The 19456-nt window shown below is 37.8% G+C and overlaps 1 protein-coding gene across 2 annotated transcripts in view; it reads left to right on the forward strand.

Annotated features, from left to right (window-relative positions):
• Window positions 1-19456, forward strand: part of LOC131027577 (uncharacterized) — a 193138-nt gene that overhangs the window by 119809 nt on the left and 53873 nt on the right. The window lies entirely within an intron of this gene.

A 19456-nucleotide genomic window follows, 5' to 3' on the forward strand; every position in this document is an offset into this window, starting at 1 on the left:
AGTTTGTCAGTTGCTACTAGTTCACCAGGTCTGATGTTTTGCAGTGATAGATAGGAAAATACAAAGGTGATTCATTTTATCTTTATGAAAATAAAAACATAAGCATCCTTCCACATTGACCCACATAATCTGAACAAAAATATAATGAATTTTTACTAATTCAGTACCTTGAGAATGAATAAATATTGGCAGGCAATCCATAAGTAGTATTTGAGGCTTACAATATCATGTTCCAGGATGATATATATCTAATAGTCTGTGTAGCCATAAAACCGAAAAAATCAGTTGGGGCATTGCTATGTATTAAATATTTGGGGACACTATCCAGCTAGGAAATCTAAACAGTTGACTTAACAAACCAAGAAGGTACTAATGTTGTGGTCTACTAACAAGAACCATTGAGCACATCATTGAACATTGAAGCAAATTTGCAAACTGATGTTGCGGAAATCCTAACATATGATGATACTGAAGAAGACTTTGATAAATTGAAACAGTTCGGAAGGCTGATTGATTTGGTGTGTAGTAACCTAGAGAGCATTTTTAACAGCCAAGGATTGATAACCTAGTTTTCAGTGATTCCTATTAAGCAACTAGAGGGAAAACCATTGTAATGCACCATGAAGAGAACAATGATAACTCAAATCTGAGGTTGTGTCACAATGTACTGTATGGATCTCCACAATTCCAATGTAGTCCAGCCTAGATAATAAAGATTCACCCCAGATCAGGTCATTTGTCTCCTAAACCTGTACAAGTCCCTTTAGATATGACATATTTTGATCCATTGGTCCTAGTGTACTTCCACATTTCCTAGGTGGAAAGCTTTTGATGGATTAGTTGTCGGTCTCATGATCATCCTGCTCTCCGCAAAGTCCACAAAACACTAATTTGAGCTTTTGCAGTATTGTTTGTAGTTCTACCTTTATTGTTGCTGCATGTTTTTCACTTTGTGCCTTAGGGAAATCATTTCTCAAGTGACCTTCTCATGAGCAGTAAGAGCACCATTTGTTACTTTTTCCTTTCTTATATTCTTATCTTGCAATTATATCTTGGCACAAAGTGAGTTGTTCAACCACCAATTGCAGGTTCTTTGTTGCCTCACTTTCCTTTTCTCTGTCTACCTTCTTGCATGGTTGTGCTTCGATGCGGTAAGCCAAGGTTGTTGCATGTATCGAAAATTCTAATGTCTAGTGTGGCCCAGATATCTTTTTGGAAGCTGGAGATGAACCATTCTATCTTCTGCTTTTCTACTAGTGGTTCCTCTGATTTGTGGAATAATCATATTCTTTGACCGATTCTCCTTTTCTCTCCACCAAGTCTCTCATCTTACTTACACTTTCGGATGGTACTTCCAAAGTGTTGAAATTTGCTAAGAAATCCTTCTTTACTTCTTCCCTGTCTTAATCATGTTTAGGGTAGGTTTTCTTGTACCAATCCAAGGTATCCTTCCTTAGGGATGCCACAAAGTCCATTAATTTGATTTTGTCTTTGTCCACATCTTTCTTTTGTCATAATAGTTCTAGTATAAATATATGTTTGATAAGATCAATTGTATCCTTTTTGAATATTGGAAGTTTGATTTATGATTCCATGGTATGCTTGGCTTTCTCTTGTTTTTGTCTGCGGATGGGTTGGGTCTCCTCCTTTTTAATACTCCTTATGTTGGTTGAAAATTTTGTACACTTGGGGAAATATACAAAATTGTGGTTTCAACCACAGTGTGTGAGTAAAACTCTCCTAATTAAGGGAAGGCTCCCCCTATCTAACTACAACTTTAAAAATAAAATAGGATGGGACAGCAGTCTTTCTTCTTCTTTCAAGAAAGGCAATATCCTTTTCTCTTCACAGAAAAGTGATAGCGATTTGATATAAAACAACAGTAACAACTTTCGAAATGAAATGAGAGAAAGGAAATGAAGTTTCCTAAAAGCTCAAATACTTCCGTCACTTCCTTCGGGACGGGACAACAATATCAAGCTCAAAGTCTTGATTATATGAAGTCCTATCTACCCTTTTCTATACTAACGCTATCAAGAACAAATTATAACAGCTCAAAGACTGGAATATCTTATTCTTTTCTACTTAGAACAATGGGAAGTAGTATAAGCTCAAAGACTCATAGCTATTTCTCACAAAATCTGCTTCTAAACTCTCTTAAGAATAAGTGCAAACACAAAGACTTACAACTCCTCTCAAAAGAATATTCATTCTAATTTATATTAACCTCAAATACTTGCAGCACAAAGATTGCAAATCAAATGCGATTAAGCTCTTTAAGAAACACTTGCAAGAAAGATAATATAGAACACAAACTCAAGAATGTAGCACAAAGACTCGAAGCTTGAGCAATTTCCTTCTGTTCCTTTCAATTCTTGAATTTACACATAAAAGCTCAAAGACTTCTTTGCTGCAAATTTGGCAGAGTTTTTGCTTGCTTTCCAAAAAGATCCAGATTACAATAGACCCCTCAAGTATTTATAGAAGAGGAGCCTTGAGAAAAAGGTGGGAGGATCCCAACTAACTTGAGAAATTCTCTCAACCATCAAGATTTATTCAATAACTAAATATGACTTATTCCAACTACGGAACTCAACCTGTAGTTGCCTTACATGTAATTACAAAAGTGCAAGTAAAGACTTGACTGACAATTTATAAAAGGTTTTTACATGTAACTTGTCAAAACGAAATTGCAACTTAGAGATTACCAATCTGGAAAAATACAACATAAGTGTTGAAAAACACTTAAGCTACAGTATGTGAAGACATGAATCCTTCGAACTTCTGGATGATCATTCATAGCTCAACGAGATTTGGTTCGTGTGTGTTCTTGGCAACAACCATGGTCTTCACAATGGTATCATGACATCGAAGAAGCATAGAGTTGTTCTTCTCCAAGGTGGACTAGATTTCGTGCAAAAAGGTTTGATGTTTCATCAAAGCTTGAATTGAAGCAGCTGAGAATTGTTCACTTCTCCATTCATCATGAATCCTCATCTGTAGATTTGCAAGAACTTCTTCTGGTATCAACTCTCCACTCTAACTCATTATGTTGCAAGAAGCCTTCTCACAATGGGAAACAATACCTTGAAATACTTCACCCCGCAATCTCATTGCATCATCAATCTCCTCAATGAGGGATTTGAGAACAAGGGCTTTATTCTCCAAAAGTTCTTCAAATTCCAAGTACATGACTCTGGAAGAAATAATAGCATGCTCTTGAAGAACACTCAACTGTTGTTGGGGCATGGTGCGCCAGATTGTCAAACTATCTTCGACCCTTTCCAGATTTTTTTTGAAAGTGTCGGAGGTATGATTCAATTTCTCTTCAATGGCTTCCAACTTAGACATCATTTGGAAAATGTCTTTCAGCACTTGTGCACATAGATCATGAAGCTGATCAACTCAAGAATCCAATGCTTGTACTTTCTGAGTAGCCCTTTCAATTCCACGAATTGATTCTTGGGAACCGGAAGAATTTGTGGGATTACTCCCTTCAACAACAGGTTTTGTAATTTTATGAACAACTGCAACAAGTTGCCGGTTCTCCTCTTCTAACTTATTTTTCTTTGCTAGAAGTTCATCATACCGCTGCACTAGTGAAGCTACAAAATATTGGGCATCATGTTTAACCACTTCATGCGTTTGTTTACCCAATTCAACCCTTGTGACTTTGTAATCAGCAACTAACATCTCTTCAAGTGGCTCACCTGCTAGAGGTTCAACAATTTTAGCCACCTTCATCTTGTTGCTGTCAACAGTTACTCTTGAGACAGTCTTGGCCTTTTTAGCAACATTGGGCCTAGACTGTTTAAGTTGCTGATAATCAAAGGCATCAGGAGAGATTTCTTGCTTCTTCCTCTTTGGGGTAAAAGAGCTAAGCCATGGAGGTAAAACAACTAATTCTCCTTGAGTAGCTGTTGAAAGCGAAGGAAAAACAGTTTCTGTTTGAACAGCCGTGGTCACCCTGGGAGGAGTATCTGTTTGGATGGCGACCATGGTTTTCTCAGTAACCAATGGGCATGAAGATTGCCTCATAAATTCTTCAGAGCCAAAAGTAGAGGTATCAATCTCTGACGACTGGATACATGCAGGAGTATCCTGAGGAATTTCCAGCGAACTCTCTTGTAGATGATCAGGAGGCGGCTCAACTGCTGAAATAGGAACGACATTCTGAGGAGAGTCTTCCACTATTATGTCAGGAGGAGAAAGAGGTGTCTCAATGGAAACTGAGGAAGGAATCTCATGAGGCGAGTCTGAAGTTAGAGACTTAGGAGCATCATCAGATTGTTGTCCTTCTTCTGGATTATCAGGATCGATCACGTGAACATGAAATCGGGACTTTTCCTTTCCACGAACTGTCGCCTCCTCAGGAGGAAGCACTACTGCCCGACTAACCCGCAATTTGATCCTGGTGCCAGAAGATGATGTACCTTCCTTGTTGTCAATCTGAATCTCAGACTTACGTCCAAGAGGCCCCGTAGAGTCATCTTCTTTCCCAACCTTGATCTTGATGAGTCTAACACTGTTACCTTTTAGCCAAGCGTTGGTGTTAGCCAGAATAGGCTGAAATCTCTCAAGAATAGAAGTGCACTCCTTGTGTGACCATTGGATTAAAGGAAGTGGAGCTTCCTCAACCCTTCGTGAAATATATTCAGGATCAAGTACATGCCCATCATCAATCATCCCTTGTGGAATATCCACCAAGTATAAATCAATAACCTGGTCAACAGAAAACCTGCATTAATCCATCTTGAGAACCTCCACTTCTGTACGGAGATCTACCCAGATATCCTCAATACAATGCACATGTATGAAGGATTTCTTGATTTTTTCCTTCATACCCTGGTAATCAAAATCTGCCCTAGACTTAAACCTTTTGAGTTTAATCTCTTGCATCTCAGTCTCCATAGCTTTGGCTTTGACAAATGTGACGAGAATACCGGTCAATTTTCAATGGGTTTGTTGTAGAAATCCCCATTCCAACCTTATGTCTGACAGACTGATGAGCGTGGACAACCATGATCTGTCTCCCCTACTCCATAAGAATGATCTTATCGGTTGCTTATCTAGGAAGCATGTATGGCTGCCCACTATAGCATCTGACTCTCATATAGGTAAAGGTCGGAAATTGAAGAAACAAGCACCCATACTCATTCACTCTTTCCCATGCTTCATCTGACAACCTTCTATTCTTTAGAGTCTTGTCAAACTGGCACATGAAATAACCAAAGAATGCATCTTGAACTCTTCTGAAATGCAATATGTTGGGTCTCAAAGGCAACTGATCATAATATTCCCATATCGGTATAAGCAAGCGATCACCCTTGTTAGAAAGACTAGGGAAATGTCTAAGTGATGCTGCCAAATACACTAAGTATGAATTCATATAGAACGTCATGGTGGTAGGGACTGCTACAAGTTGCTCGCATAAAGCATCGCTGATAATCTCTCCCCATGATATATGATGGGATTGCCTTATGAACATGGTAAACTGATACATCCAAGGCTCAAAATATTAGAGTTTTCAAGACCCATCATCCTGCTGAGGAGAGTTATGATGTCTCCAATTTCCCACTTAAAGTCACAATGGTACAACTTAGCCCACCTTGAGAAGGCGGCTCGTGGCTCATGAATCCACCTGTTAATATGATGTTTGCAGTCTTTTTTCCCTCTTGACATAGTACTCAGCTGCATTATCCTTGGAAATCTCCATATAAACAGGTGTTGGTGGTATTCTGAAGACTTTCTCAATTGTATCTACATCAAGGCGGATTATTGCCTCACCATCATCATTTTTAATGGTTCTCGTCTCCTTGTCAAAGCGATGGGCGCAAGTGAGAACAAATTCAGGTTCTAGGGCAGCCACTGGGAAAGAAGATGCATGATGAATATGAATGTCCAACAACTGCTGCATATTGCTATCCCACGGATCTTCCACCCTCTTAATGAATTCTGACATATCCACATGCCCTATCTTTGTGTCTTTGATGCGATCCAAAGGAGAGGAGACTTGCGAAGGTGAAACTTCATTCTGATACTTGTCATATTTATACTTCATTTTCTTCGGAATTGGAGATGAAGGTAAATCTGACATTGAAGGACAACTTGGTATACTGCGATGAAGACTTAAAAGTGTTAAGGCAACATCATAATCAACTGCAACTAACATTTTTCCTTCTTCAAATGGGAAGAACTCCAACCCTTGCACTTCACGATTTTGTGAGAGAGAAATGGGAAATAAATAGAAATGGTGGAAATTTGACTTTGACCAATTTCGGATCTTGGGGAAAATTTTACAAGTATACAAGTTGGGAAGAATGCACATGCAATCAGATTTTTAAAACCCGAATGCAAGTATACTTGTAAAACGGAAAATGGAGAAATGAGTGAAAAATGAGAATTAGACTTGCGGGAAATGACATGAACGGAAAGTACGGATATAGGCGATATGGATGGATAAAAATGGGAAAATTTTGGGAATGCTACTTCCAAGAAAATGGGAAGAACTTTGGACATGCAATCCGGTTCTAAAAACCTGATTTTGGAGGGATGGGTATTTTTTATCTTTGCAACTTGGAATTTCAACAAAAAATGGTTAAACTCTTTTAACCGTAAGGGAAGAACAATGATTTTCATCCAACTTGTAATCGGGATTTAAAATCCCGATTACAAGTAAAGAGGGAAAATGGGGAAGAACAATGCAATTCAAAAATTGCTTTACAAAGGGGAAAATCTCTCTCACAAAACTGATTTTTGGGGCAAAATAATCATATACACAAATTTACAACTAGAAAGGAAAACTAAGAAAACAAGAAAACAAGAAAATGAAACAAGAAAAGAAGAGAAATCATACCTTGCTTCAAACTAAAAATGCCTCTTCAAAAAGATGATCAATCTTTGAAAGAAGGAAGAAGAACTCTTAAATAGAGAATAAACCATATTCCAAAACCCTAGCCACGTTTTACCAAAATGCCTTGGGCATTAAATCGTGGCACCAAATGCAAATCAAATGGCACAAGAAATGGTCAAACCTCTATCAAACCCCAACGCCTTAGCACAACAAGCAAAAACGACTTAGGAGATTGGAGATCCGTGGCAACTTGAGAGAGAAAATCGCGGTTTTGGCAAAAACGTGTTTCCTTATTCAACACCAAAAAACCAGCAATCATACATCCCAAATGGAGCGATATGTGTTTGCAAATGCATGAGAATAGGGAAGAATCCCAAACGCCTTCTATCTCCCAAAAAATCTCCACAAAAAATGCTTCAAATTTCCAATAAAATCGCCTTCCTTTGGCTGGTCGGGTTTTTGGAAAAGGAATGTAAGTTTCATTTTACATGCAATAGAGAAAATCGGGTTTTAATTCCCATATTGCAAGTTTAAAATGTCACTTTTCCTTCAACAAGGCAAAATCGGGTTTTGGAAATGTAATTACAAGTTTAAAATTCCCAAATTTGCACTTTGTGGAGAAAATCAGGTTTTTTGGGCAATATAGCAAGTTTAAAATTGTCACTTTATTTCATTTCTAAGTAAAATCGGGTTTTGGAGAGAGATGTGCAAGTTACAAATTACTTGTAAAAGGAAAATATAATCCCTACAACAAGTTTTAATAACTTAACACATGTAATAGGGGTTTAAAATCCCTATTACAAGCAAAAGACATTAAACTAGGGGTTTAAGAAAAGAATAACAAGTTATCCAAAAACTCCCTATTATGACTTAAAAAGCCAAAAAGCATCAAGGGGGAAATAAAAGGTAAGTTACAAGTCCTTTTTTTAATAAAGTGCACTTGTAATTAACCAAAAATTTCCCTACAAAGACCAAAACAAAGAAAATCATTAAAACTTGCATTTCAAGAAAAATTTCCCATCTGTAGTCAGGGAGAAAAAACCCGAAATTGAAGGACAGACATAGCAAACGAACCCAGAATGTGACGAAATTCGAAACGTGGTTTGAGGATGGACTGAGGATTAAGCCAGTCCAAGGATTAGGCAAAATTCTGCCTCGGAAGCATGCCATAGAGAATGTTTTTCATTTTTTGACAAAAGTTTTATGTAATGGTCCTTCATTTTTGAAAACAAAAATGAGGACAACACCTTATTAATGTAGTTTTGTTTTCTCTCCTCTTAACTCTTGGTAACTAAATATCAAATATTCTTTGCCTAGAACCTCTTCACAATTTGTTAGAATTTGTTCTTCCAGACTCTTTTTCTTCCTTTTGTGGTACTTCTTCAACTGATAACCTTCTTGTTTTATAGGGCATAGGGGATGGGTCATGGTATGGGGGTTGTGACTCTTCATAGAACCGTTTCACATTTTTTATGATGCTTTCCTATTTTGTAAGTGGCATCTCATTAGTTAGCCTTGACAATTCCTTCCCTAAGTTAAACATGGCTTTGTTATCTTTCTCTATGTCTTCTCTCCTTAATTTCCTCACACTTGTGTTGACTAATTGCATTTTCTTCTTTAATGAATAATTTTCTTTTTGGAATTTTTAAAAATTCCAAGAATTTATCATTTAATTTGGTTGTTACGCTAGATAAGTCTGGTCCGATTGGTGGACTTCTATTAAAATGCAGCAGGGCTGGAGCCTCATTTCTTCTACAGTCCTCTACTAATAACCTCTTGGATTCTCCATATTCTTCTATACTCTTTTCCAATTCTGTTAAAAAATTTCCTTCTTTTTCCAAGTGTGGAGTCATTCTGTCCGAAGTTTTCCAATGTTTTATATCCTTCCTCCTCAATCTCTTCCTTTTCCTCTTTTTGCAGCACCCACCTTGGTGTGCTCAGTAGCACTAACATTGGTGCGTTCACTCTTCCTCTTTTCTACATTTTCAAATCTCCAATGGTGTCTTTCTTCTTTCTCAGCATTTTGTCTTTGTCTTTTTTCTTCACTGTTTGGACTCGCCATGTGTAATATCCCTAGTCTAATCTGACCCTGTTTTGTTTATTTGAACTCCAAGGAATATTGTCAAACACTTTGCATACAATTATTGTATTTTCTGTTTTGACTTCAGTTTGGTTTGCAATTATTTTTGATGCATGTAAATGAAGTTTGAGGGCTTGCAATGATCATTAAGTTGAATAATTAAGATGTAAATTCTATTCTTTTTTGTATTTCAGATGCATACTTATGGCCCACATATGGAGAATATGCACCTACAGCAGCTAGACATTAATACAAACAGTTACCATGCAAACTAATGACTGAAATCTTTAATCATGGCTAATGGCATATTTTCAAACAATAGATATGCAACCTTATTCCTCCTTAATGGAATATGTAGATGACTGATTACAAATGGGCCGCAAGTACCAAGACTCTTGGCTTACAATAAGATCGAATGTCATCATAGTTCTGATATAAAATATGCAGCTACAGCTATCCTATAGTGGCGACCCTTTCAATGCAAAATGACCAACTAATTGATGCAAAACATGATGAAGAACCTGGAAGTCATATGCCAATGGTATTGAAGCTGAGATGGCAAACTTATTCCACAATGGCCAGCAATTATTAAGCCCTCTAGGTGCTAAATCAACCCTTCCAAGGCTGCCGCCCCTGTTCTAGAAATGCAGACCAAAATTTTATCAAATTCCCTCTTTAATATAGCCGCCACAAAAGGTGATGAAAAGCCTCGAAGAAGTAAGGCGATTTTGCCTTGAAGGAAACACGTCTTGGCTAAAGACAATACAGCTGGCTGCAAACAGTACGGCCTCTTGAAAGTGAGCAGCATTTAATTAATGCAGCTTCAATATTATTCTCAAGTCTGCAAATGAATACCCTACAATAATCCGCTCAAACATTGAATAAAACTCCTCCTTAATGCACAGATTGAACCTCTGGATGAAGTCCACGATCAAGCAATGATTCAGCTGATAGTTTCACAGCCTCAAGATTGCTAAACACTGAAGAGGTTACATTCTCCAATGCTGGATATGGCAGAAAACCCTTGTCTTCTTTCACAGTTCACGAATGAAGAATTAACAAATGCTCAATGAATGAATCGACCTCTCTTGGCCACCTTTATATAAATTCTTCAGCAAGTCGATTTCTCCCAAAAAGCACGTTTAAAACATTTAATAGCATTATAAGTTTGCACTTTAATTATAATTAATATCCTCCTTGAACTAGGTGCCCAAATAATTAAATAACATGGCCCCCTTTTAATGATAATTTGACCCTCACGTTATAAAGTTAAGTTATAACTGTATAATGTCACCTTTAAAAATTTAAATATCATTTAAGCCATTTAAACGTCAATATCTTCTTCAATAGTTATTATTTTACCACCCCCTTTGAAACTGGAGTCAACACTACAAATCCGAATGCGTCTAGGTGCCTTACTAAAAATACTAAGGGTCCCTCATAAACATCCATTGACTTACTATAAATAGTAAGTGTGAGAAACTGAGTCAAACGAAGGCCAATCCTGAACCAAACTGAATACCAAAGGAGATAATACTCTACCAACTGCCCACCAGAACCCTCTACACATTTGCTGTAGCCTACAAGGGCCAAAATAATAGGCTAAACCATCAAGAACAGGAAGGAGCTAAAAAGGGGACATTACACCATGTTAAGTTTCTTTGTCAACTCAATTTCTTCCTTAATTTCTCTTAATTTCTTATTGTCTCCTTTTGTTATGGGTGTTTTTGATTTAGTGTTACATTAATCCTTTATCTCATCCCGTGGTAGTTATTTTGTAACTTATTTTATGGGTCACATATTTTTAGTGATTCCTTTCCATCCTCCCTTGATGCCTAGTTCCCTCTCACAAGGTTGACACCAAGGAGATAGTACTGCAACTTACAATAAAATCTTCATCTCTTTTCTAGTATTCCTGTCAGGATCATAATTTAAACTTTCTCCATAATCTCCTCTATACTACCTTACCAATGTTTCGACAACATAACCAATGTTAGCAAGAAAAGTGGGGAGTCACAAACTGGAGTTCTAAATCCCAAAGCATTCTATGTGTTGTATTTATACCCTAAACTTGGTAGGAAGAGAGGGATAGGAGGTTAATATAGAATGTGTAACAAGCAGGTTAGTAGAATAACATATAAATAGAAATTAAATAACCTTAATATCATGGCGCACATCATATATTCATATAGATATATACTGAAAGATCCCTGATAGATCTTTGCTGTTAACCTGCTGTAATTTTTTATTTTTAATTTTGTTTTCCTATTTATTTAAGTTTTTCTTACAGAACTAGACAGAAGTGCAGAAAGGGTTGTTTGTTTTTGTGTTTTTGATTGTTTTATAGCATAGGAAGGAATAGATAACAGCAAATATGAAGCAATACTGAAATAAATGAGGTATACAGCAAAAGTCAGAATTATTGCAAATCGTACCAGGCAGATTTGTCTGAATTACAAAGCCAAACAATGAATCCAATGTATTTCCCAAGCTCTCATACAAATTCGAAGTCAAACTGGAAGATGAAGAATGTTCTCCAACCCCACATACACTGGAAGTGAATACAAGCAATACCCTATACACCACGTGGTGTATTTGCTGCAAATGGCATTCCTCCAGCTGCAATGAACCACGTCTCCACTGGAAAGATGGTAGGCTACGCTGAAACCCTACTGAGAATTGATGCCTCTGTCCTTAATCACCACGCACAATGCCTTATAAGTCCGGTGCCAAAGATTGCTGAGGGCTACGTCCCAGCCAATCCTAATCCTGGGGTTTGCGTCCCAGTCTAGAAATTGCTCTCCAGAGCAAATTCATACAAGTTGTCAAATATGCAAAAGATAATCATAGAATCAAGCTCCTTTCCCCTTATAACCCCTCTCAATTGCAAATCGAACCCTAATTGTCTCCAAGTGGCGTGGTCTAGTGGAAATGTTATAATTTCTTATTTTAAAGTGGTCATGTTACTAGAAAATGACCTTTTTCCCCATAGACAGAAATCCGCTCACTGAATTGCCCTGAGACCAAAGAGAAAGATTTAAAGAATTTCAAGATCTTTCCAACGAGCTATCACACAATAGGATGCGCATCCAGATGAGGCCAAAAATCCCCTTATTACTCCAAAATGGCTAACAACTTAGCCTTATTTAATTATTAAACGCTAACTTAGGAAATATTAAAAATATAACCCAAATAGCCACAAAATGCCCAACTGACATTACAAACCTTAAAATCATCTTGTCACCTGTCTGTGACTGAAGTCGGAAATCAAGGATTCACTGGTAGTCTCATCCCTAAAATCTAGGGATGCTCCTAAAATTTAGGAAACAAGCCCAATCTCTCTGAAACTGAACCCAAAGAGGCATCTCATGGAGACCCAACCTTGGGCATGATCAAACCTCCTAAAAAGTAGGAATTGCCTCCTAAAAACAAGGAATGTCTCCCAACTGATCAATAACTGCTAGAACACCAAGTCTCCAACACTGAATAACCAAACCGGGTCTCTGTCCAACCCTGTCAGCCTACAAGACCCCATAATAAGCTGACTCACATGTCTCTGCTAGACTGAGCTAGAGTGGGGACATGACATATACCTCTATTTATTATATGCATATAAAATTTTGTACAATTCTCCTTCAGTATATTGTCTTCTTTTACAAATTTTTGTATCGATTCTCTTTAATCTCACTACTCCCCCCTATTCCATATTACTCATCTTATACATATATTTGCCTAGAGGGACGTGTCCCTTACAATCTACTACTTGTCTCAGAGCTATCTATTCAGTTAGGAGCTCCGCAAACTCTTTGCAGTGGTTTGTGGTAGTATCTTCACAATTGCTTTGTCACTGGCAAATTTCTTGCTAACAGTCACAAAGACCATCCACCAAGCTCTATCAAGTCAAGTGAGAGTTTGGATAGATTAAGGTGTTCATGCGAGTGATGCCAAAGTGTATTGATGTCTAACGCACTATTGGCTGCCTATGTATGCTCCTTGTCCTATGCAATGTCAACCAACTTGTACGAATTGTGATCTTCCACACCAAGACAAATAGGCTTCTTGATCTTTTTGTCAACTATGTAGCATTAGTGATTGCTAAAGATGACATCTAGATGGGGCAATGCCTTATAACCCAACTCATTGAGAGTAGATTAAGATCCATTCTTGACACATAGTACACATTGAGAAAAACAAAAAAAAATCTTCTAGAGGATATTTGTGCATTCCCTTTGCTTACTACCATGTACTTCTCTCCACCATTGGAGATCATTAAAAATTTGGAAGAACTGCATACAATGTCCTTTGTGAATTGTTGACGTGTTTTTTATGACAAGGTTGAACATAGAATAAAGTTACCAACGGTCACCTTACTCTCTCTTGATCAAAGTGCAATTGTATGCTAAGATTGTGGAAAGTTCGGACAATCAACTCCAAGGTTCCTTAATGCAACGGATGTGACTCAGTCGGATGATGTGATATACTGGTAATCCAAGGGGCCTTATGTACTTTCACTGAAGATTAGACAATTTTGCAACTTCAAGGAATTAACTCGCGAATGATTCAGTAATGAAGGGCTCATTTTTTAGGTTTTTTTGATTTAAAATACGCGGAAAGTAAATGGGAAGGGTTTAGAAAGCTATATTAAATCTAGTCTAACTTAATCTAGAGCTAAGAACAAGGAGAAGGGGATTGCTCAAGTAAGACCAAACTACACACTGCTTCGCCACTAGGAGACAACTTCACAGAGGCAGTGCAATCTTCAAAGGTTGTGCGAAATATTTTCAGACCACCAATAAACACCATCAACAAACAATGTCAATCGATGATCGAAGTTAAGTTTCCACGTAGAAAAAACTCAGACTAACCTTGCACAGTTAATAACAATCAGCTACCAATCAAAGGTATGAGCGAGGGTCTACACTATGAACAATCTCATCAAATCCCGTTCATCTAACAACTTTAAAGAAAATTTAATCTAAGTGAAGAGAGTGAGACCATGCAAATTGTAAAACAACACAAGAATACACCAACAAATCGAACAATGTATTAAGTAATCTTGCTTCAAAACTTATAGCAACAATCTCGAAAATCAATCTCTCCTTTACAAATGAGGGGGGTTGCTCCTTTATATAGGCCTCAAACCATGTGGACATGCAAACCCTAATTAGGGTTTTCCCCCAAAAGATTCCCCACACATGATGCAACAAGGTGGAAATCTAAAATAAATGCCCATGAAACCCATATACAATTAATTTAACATGCCTAAAATAGCATCCATTTGTCCATGAAATGCACCACTTACATCAAGTTCGCCCTACATACAATGAATATTCCCCATGCAAAAAAAACATTCTTGCAGACATAAATGACCATCATTCTCCCATGCTACGGCAACATGCAAAAGGAATCTGCCATAAAATCATAAATGTGACGGTTGCATGCAAAAGATTCTCCATAAATTCAACATGCATTGATCGGGCCACCGCAGTCAAAATATTCCAGCAATAAGTGCGCTACCACTACTCGACCAAAAGATTCTCATCCAAGAACGAACGACCGTTGTCTCGCTCATTAATGGCATACGTGATAAATTTGGCAATGACGGCCTCCAATTCTCCTATAGAGACACTTGGCGCACTTTTAATTTTGAATTCCATCAAAGTAATTTCCTCTTCGCTTTAGGAAAGAAGATTCTCCCATTCTACCACCATTTCCTACGTCTTCTTCATTGTGCCGGAAAATGAAGAAACATTCTCAAAATGTTCCTAGGAAAATGACCCTACAAAGAAGAATTCATGCAACAGGGCTCTCAAGAAGTTCATTGTTACTTCGGCCTCATTCAATTTCTTCGCGAATAATGCCTCAATCACGCTGATAATTTTTGTACCCTTCTGATTGAGTCTTTTAAATTTAAAAACTCCATGTTGAACCTTTCAAAGATATCCTTCCCGGAGCAAATGACGCAGAACTATCGTGGAAAATCATAAACCTCATTCTCCTGAATTACTTTTCCATCAATTAGCTCTTGCTTTGGAAATTTCATTAGGGCTATGAGTCGCGGAATGGTCGGGTCCTAATAAATGTGAATATCCTCCCATATACCATCCGCCACTTCTAGCTTGTTTAGAAGGGCAACAAATTTGGAGTGAAGACGAGCCAAATCTTCAATAAATTTTCCAGTTGTAGCGAAGACGTCTTCTGCCCATTCTTTGGAATACCGGGCTATTTCCCTGATTGTTTTAGCGTCATCAATGACCTCTTTAGGGAGAGGAGGAACAAATGATGGATGTGCTTCCCTGAGTGGATGTTTGAAGCTTTTGACATACTTGCACAAGGCCCTGTTTTCACTTTTCAGCCTTCTACATTTTTTCTTCATTTTCTGCATCTTCTCTCTCATAGCCAAGGAAGATCCCTCGAAATCTTCCACAACCTGTTTCGTGGAAGCGCGCCCTAAATCAATTTCTCTGATCACATAATCACTTGGCGCAATTTCATTTCTATCCTTATTTGTCGCAGGCTTAGCTAAATGTACAATCCTAGATCTGAACTCATCTTTCGTGATTTTGGAAAATTTCCAGGCAGCTTTCTTCTCTACTAGCTGATCCATTCTCTTCAAGAGTTCTTCCAATTCTCGTGTTGGATCAATTTCCTTTTCTGGTTCCTTCCTAAGTCTATCTCTCAGCCAATCAGGAGCAGAAATTGATTGATCTCGAATCTCCTTCTGCACATGTTCCTGTGAAGTATCCTCCATTTCTTAAAGGATCATCTCTACAAAACTGTCCTAACGTGGCTCATCTGGATGAGAGGAAGGTTCTTGTTTTTGTACCCTTGGCTGATCTAGCCTATGTGAAGCGCTGATACTGAGAACATCCTGTGCTGGAGCACTGCCAAGAAGATTGCCCTGTGGGGGATTTGCTGGATTTTCTTGTGCAAACATTTCTACCTCCCGCACGCTAGAAGAGCTAGCCAGTGATTGAATTTCTTCCACTCTTGCCCTTTTCTGCAATGGTTCTTCCTATTGGACTTCCTATTGAATCTCTAGCCGAACTTCTTTCTTCCTTGTTGTTCTTGGCTTTTTTGGAGCATTCCTTTCTTTACTAGGCTCAGCTTCTTTTTGTCGAACTTCTCCTTTCTTAGCCTAAGCTTGTGAAGATCCTTCAGTGGCTTCACTATGGGAATCTAGACTTCCCATCAATTGGTAGCTTAGGCGGACATTTCCTTCTTTCAACTTTCTGAGATGTTGTTCAACCCAATGTCTGGTGAATTTCAAAACGGGTCTAGCCAAAATGTCCAGATCATCAATTTCAGGCTCTAATCAGTCTAGAAGCTAAATGGGCTGATCTTTCACCTTTTTCGAATTCTGGTTGCACTAAGTCTGAGTCCTCTTTGACCTGATCCGACACTTGCATTATTTCACCTACCCTAATTGTGTCAAGGGGTAGCCTGGAAAACATTTTCATCCTAACCTCAAGGTCATCCCTGGCACCTGCCCAATAATCTTTTAGGTGGAACTTGTGCACAAATTTTAATCTAGCGACCTTCCTAATTTTGCGATATTGATCATAATGAGATCTGGAGGTGTAAAATGCCAAGCGGTAGAATTCCAATTCCTCTGCTGCTTTCTTAGCTAATGCCAGGTTCGGGCATACTTCTACATAATCACCGAGAACAATTGGGAATTCAATAGACAACTTTCTTTTCTTCTTCTAAATTTGGTTGTAGACCATCAATTGCCTCATAAGCTCCAGCAGCACCAATTTATTGGATAGATACCTCGGTAATTTATATGGCTGGTACGCAAATCCCTGCATCTTGATATAAGTGAACTTTGGAAACTGTAGGAATGTAGCCCCAAATTTCTGTACCAGGGCCCTGGATTTTGGCGACACTCTTTTGTAAAGTTCGTTCTCCATAAATCTAGTCAGGTACATAGTAAAAGCGTCATTTTCCAATTTGAAAGAATTAGTGTTGTAGAGGTGCAGTTGAGCATAGCATTCATGAACTTTCAGCTTTGTTGGACCACAGCCCATGACTCCTTTTCTCGGCAAACCATCGAAGCCACCCATCATTGCAAGTGAATAAATCACATAAGAACTCATATATAAGGATTGGGTCCTCTTCTCCTTCAAATCTTTCAGTTGTTCATGCACATAATGGCTGATTAACTAGGCCCAGTCCACTATTCCATTGGCATTCAGGACTTCGCCAATGTAGAAAAACATCCATGATTCAAAATTTATGGCATGTGGACACCCCATTATTCTGCTTAACATCATTATCAAATCCACATACTCCTACTTGAATTAAAAAATGGTGAGCGTCTTAGGCATTTTGGAGATGTGAGGCCTAGGATTCTGCAACCAACTCTTGTTGATGATCTCCACATGTAATGTCCCCTATTAGGATTTGGACTATTTTAACCATAATTACTCTATTTCAAAGTACTTATGACTTAAACTAACTTGATTAAGAGTCAAAGCTATCTTAACATGAAAACAAATCTGGGATATTCTTTCTTTAGTCTATCAAGTACTTGCTAATTTACCATACTAGATAATTTAATCTTATTCCGATTCATTTATAAATCATTTACATATTTATTAAATTACTAGTTTTATGAATTATTATATATTATTATAGAGCAGTTTCTGAAAGATATTACATTAATTATATTTTTTGTATTAATATCTGTTATTATATCAGTATCCATATTTAAAACCCTTATATTATTCCTTATTGTGATTTGAGTATATATATAAAAATGAATTAAATAATGTTACCAATTATTTATATATTTGCTAATAACATATTATTAATACTACCACTGCAAAAACATTATTAGTTATGAATATATTTAGTGGCTGGTAATGGTAGACAGATCTGATGCATGTCAGATATGGTCTGCCACTGTCATGAAACTATGTATTACTATAATACATATTTTAGACTATGTTAATATTATTGTTAAAATTCTGTATAAAGACTTTATCGGGCTTCATATACTAAGCATACATTTAAGCGCATCACCATGCATACCACTAGGAACAAGGATGTTCTGCCTGTAACTAAATAACAGTTCTGATCTGAACTGATTGATAATAATTTCATTTTAATGAGCACAGATTATATATCTCAATCCATTCCATGGTTCTGTTGTGACCATTTCACACATCGCCCCTTTAGAATAGGGACCCCCTCTTTTTGCTTTGTTTTTTTTGCTTCTCTCTGCTAGTTCTTCTCTCTGTTTTTAGGGTTGAGTGAGTGAGTTGTCTGTCTGGACTAGGGCTAAACCTTAGGGGTTCTTTTGGATGTCATTCAGGCTGAGTCCAGTCAAATTGGAGAATTGTTAAGTGTCCTCTCGAAGAATTGAGATGATTGAAATTAGGTAAGTCTTTTAGGAGAGTCAAATAGGTCTCAGGGTAGGTCTAATAAAGGTTTTTAGGGTAAAATCCAATTTTGACTAAGTGTTAGCATTTTTTGAAGGAGAAATTGTATGTTCTTGCCTGGGTAAGTTTTGATCAATTTTTTGAAGCAAGATGATGCCTGAAACAGAGAAATCGCCCTTGACCCTCAGAGAGGGCCCAGGGCGAAATTTATCCTGAGTGCAATTTCTTGTTTTTTGATGGACTTGCTAACTGGTTCCTGGCCTTGAAAATGATCTAACTTTGCCTTGTGAAGCAGTTGAGACCTAAAATTGAAGCAGTTTGGCCAAAAAGGGTAAAATCACTCCTGACCCTCAGAGAGGGCCCAGGGCAAGATTTTGATTTCCTTCATTTTGCAATGAAAAGAGACCAAGTTTTGATCATGAAGGGGAAATAAATGACTTTCTCCACCCACCTGAAGAAGTTTTGACTAGAAATGATGAAGGACTTTGTTGAAAACAGAAAAATCGCTCCTGACCCTCAGAGAGGGCCCACGTCGAGAAATCTTATAAGGGTCATTGCTAGCCTTATTTGGTCGACTTAGGATGTCAAAGGCATGGGGATGGATGAAGTGAGCATGATAAAATATCCAGACTTGATTGAAGATGATGAATTGAAGGAGTTTTGCCTAGGAAAGGTAAAATCGCTCCTGACCCTCAGAGAGGGTCCAGAGCGATTTTCTTTGTGTGCACATTTTTGGACCTTTCTTGGACATGAATTTTTATTCATAGCAAAGAACAAGATGACATCGTCCTTGGCAAAGTGATTTTTAGATGAAAAGTGAAGCATTTTGGTCCAAGTAGCAAAAATCGCTCCTGACCCTCAGAGAGGGTCTAGAGCGAGATTTTCAAATATGCACTATTCTTACAAGATCAAAGTATGTTTTATGATTGGAAGGGATGAAGGAAAGCATGTTCTATCCGTTGAATATAATTTGGAGGATCAACACAAGATGAAATCAACCCAAAATCAAAAAATCGCTCCTGACCCTCAGAGAGGGCCCACAGCAAGAAACCTAATATGGGAACTTTTCATCCAAGTTTGAGGAAAGCTAAGGTTAGGCATGGGTTTGAAACGATGTTTGCAAAGCCTTGAAGTGAA

Source organism: Cryptomeria japonica, chromosome 1, assembly GCF_030272615.1.
Source record: "Cryptomeria japonica chromosome 1, Sugi_1.0, whole genome shotgun sequence".
In the NCBI taxonomy this organism is placed as follows: Eukaryota; Viridiplantae; Streptophyta; class Pinopsida; order Cupressales; family Cupressaceae; genus Cryptomeria; species Cryptomeria japonica.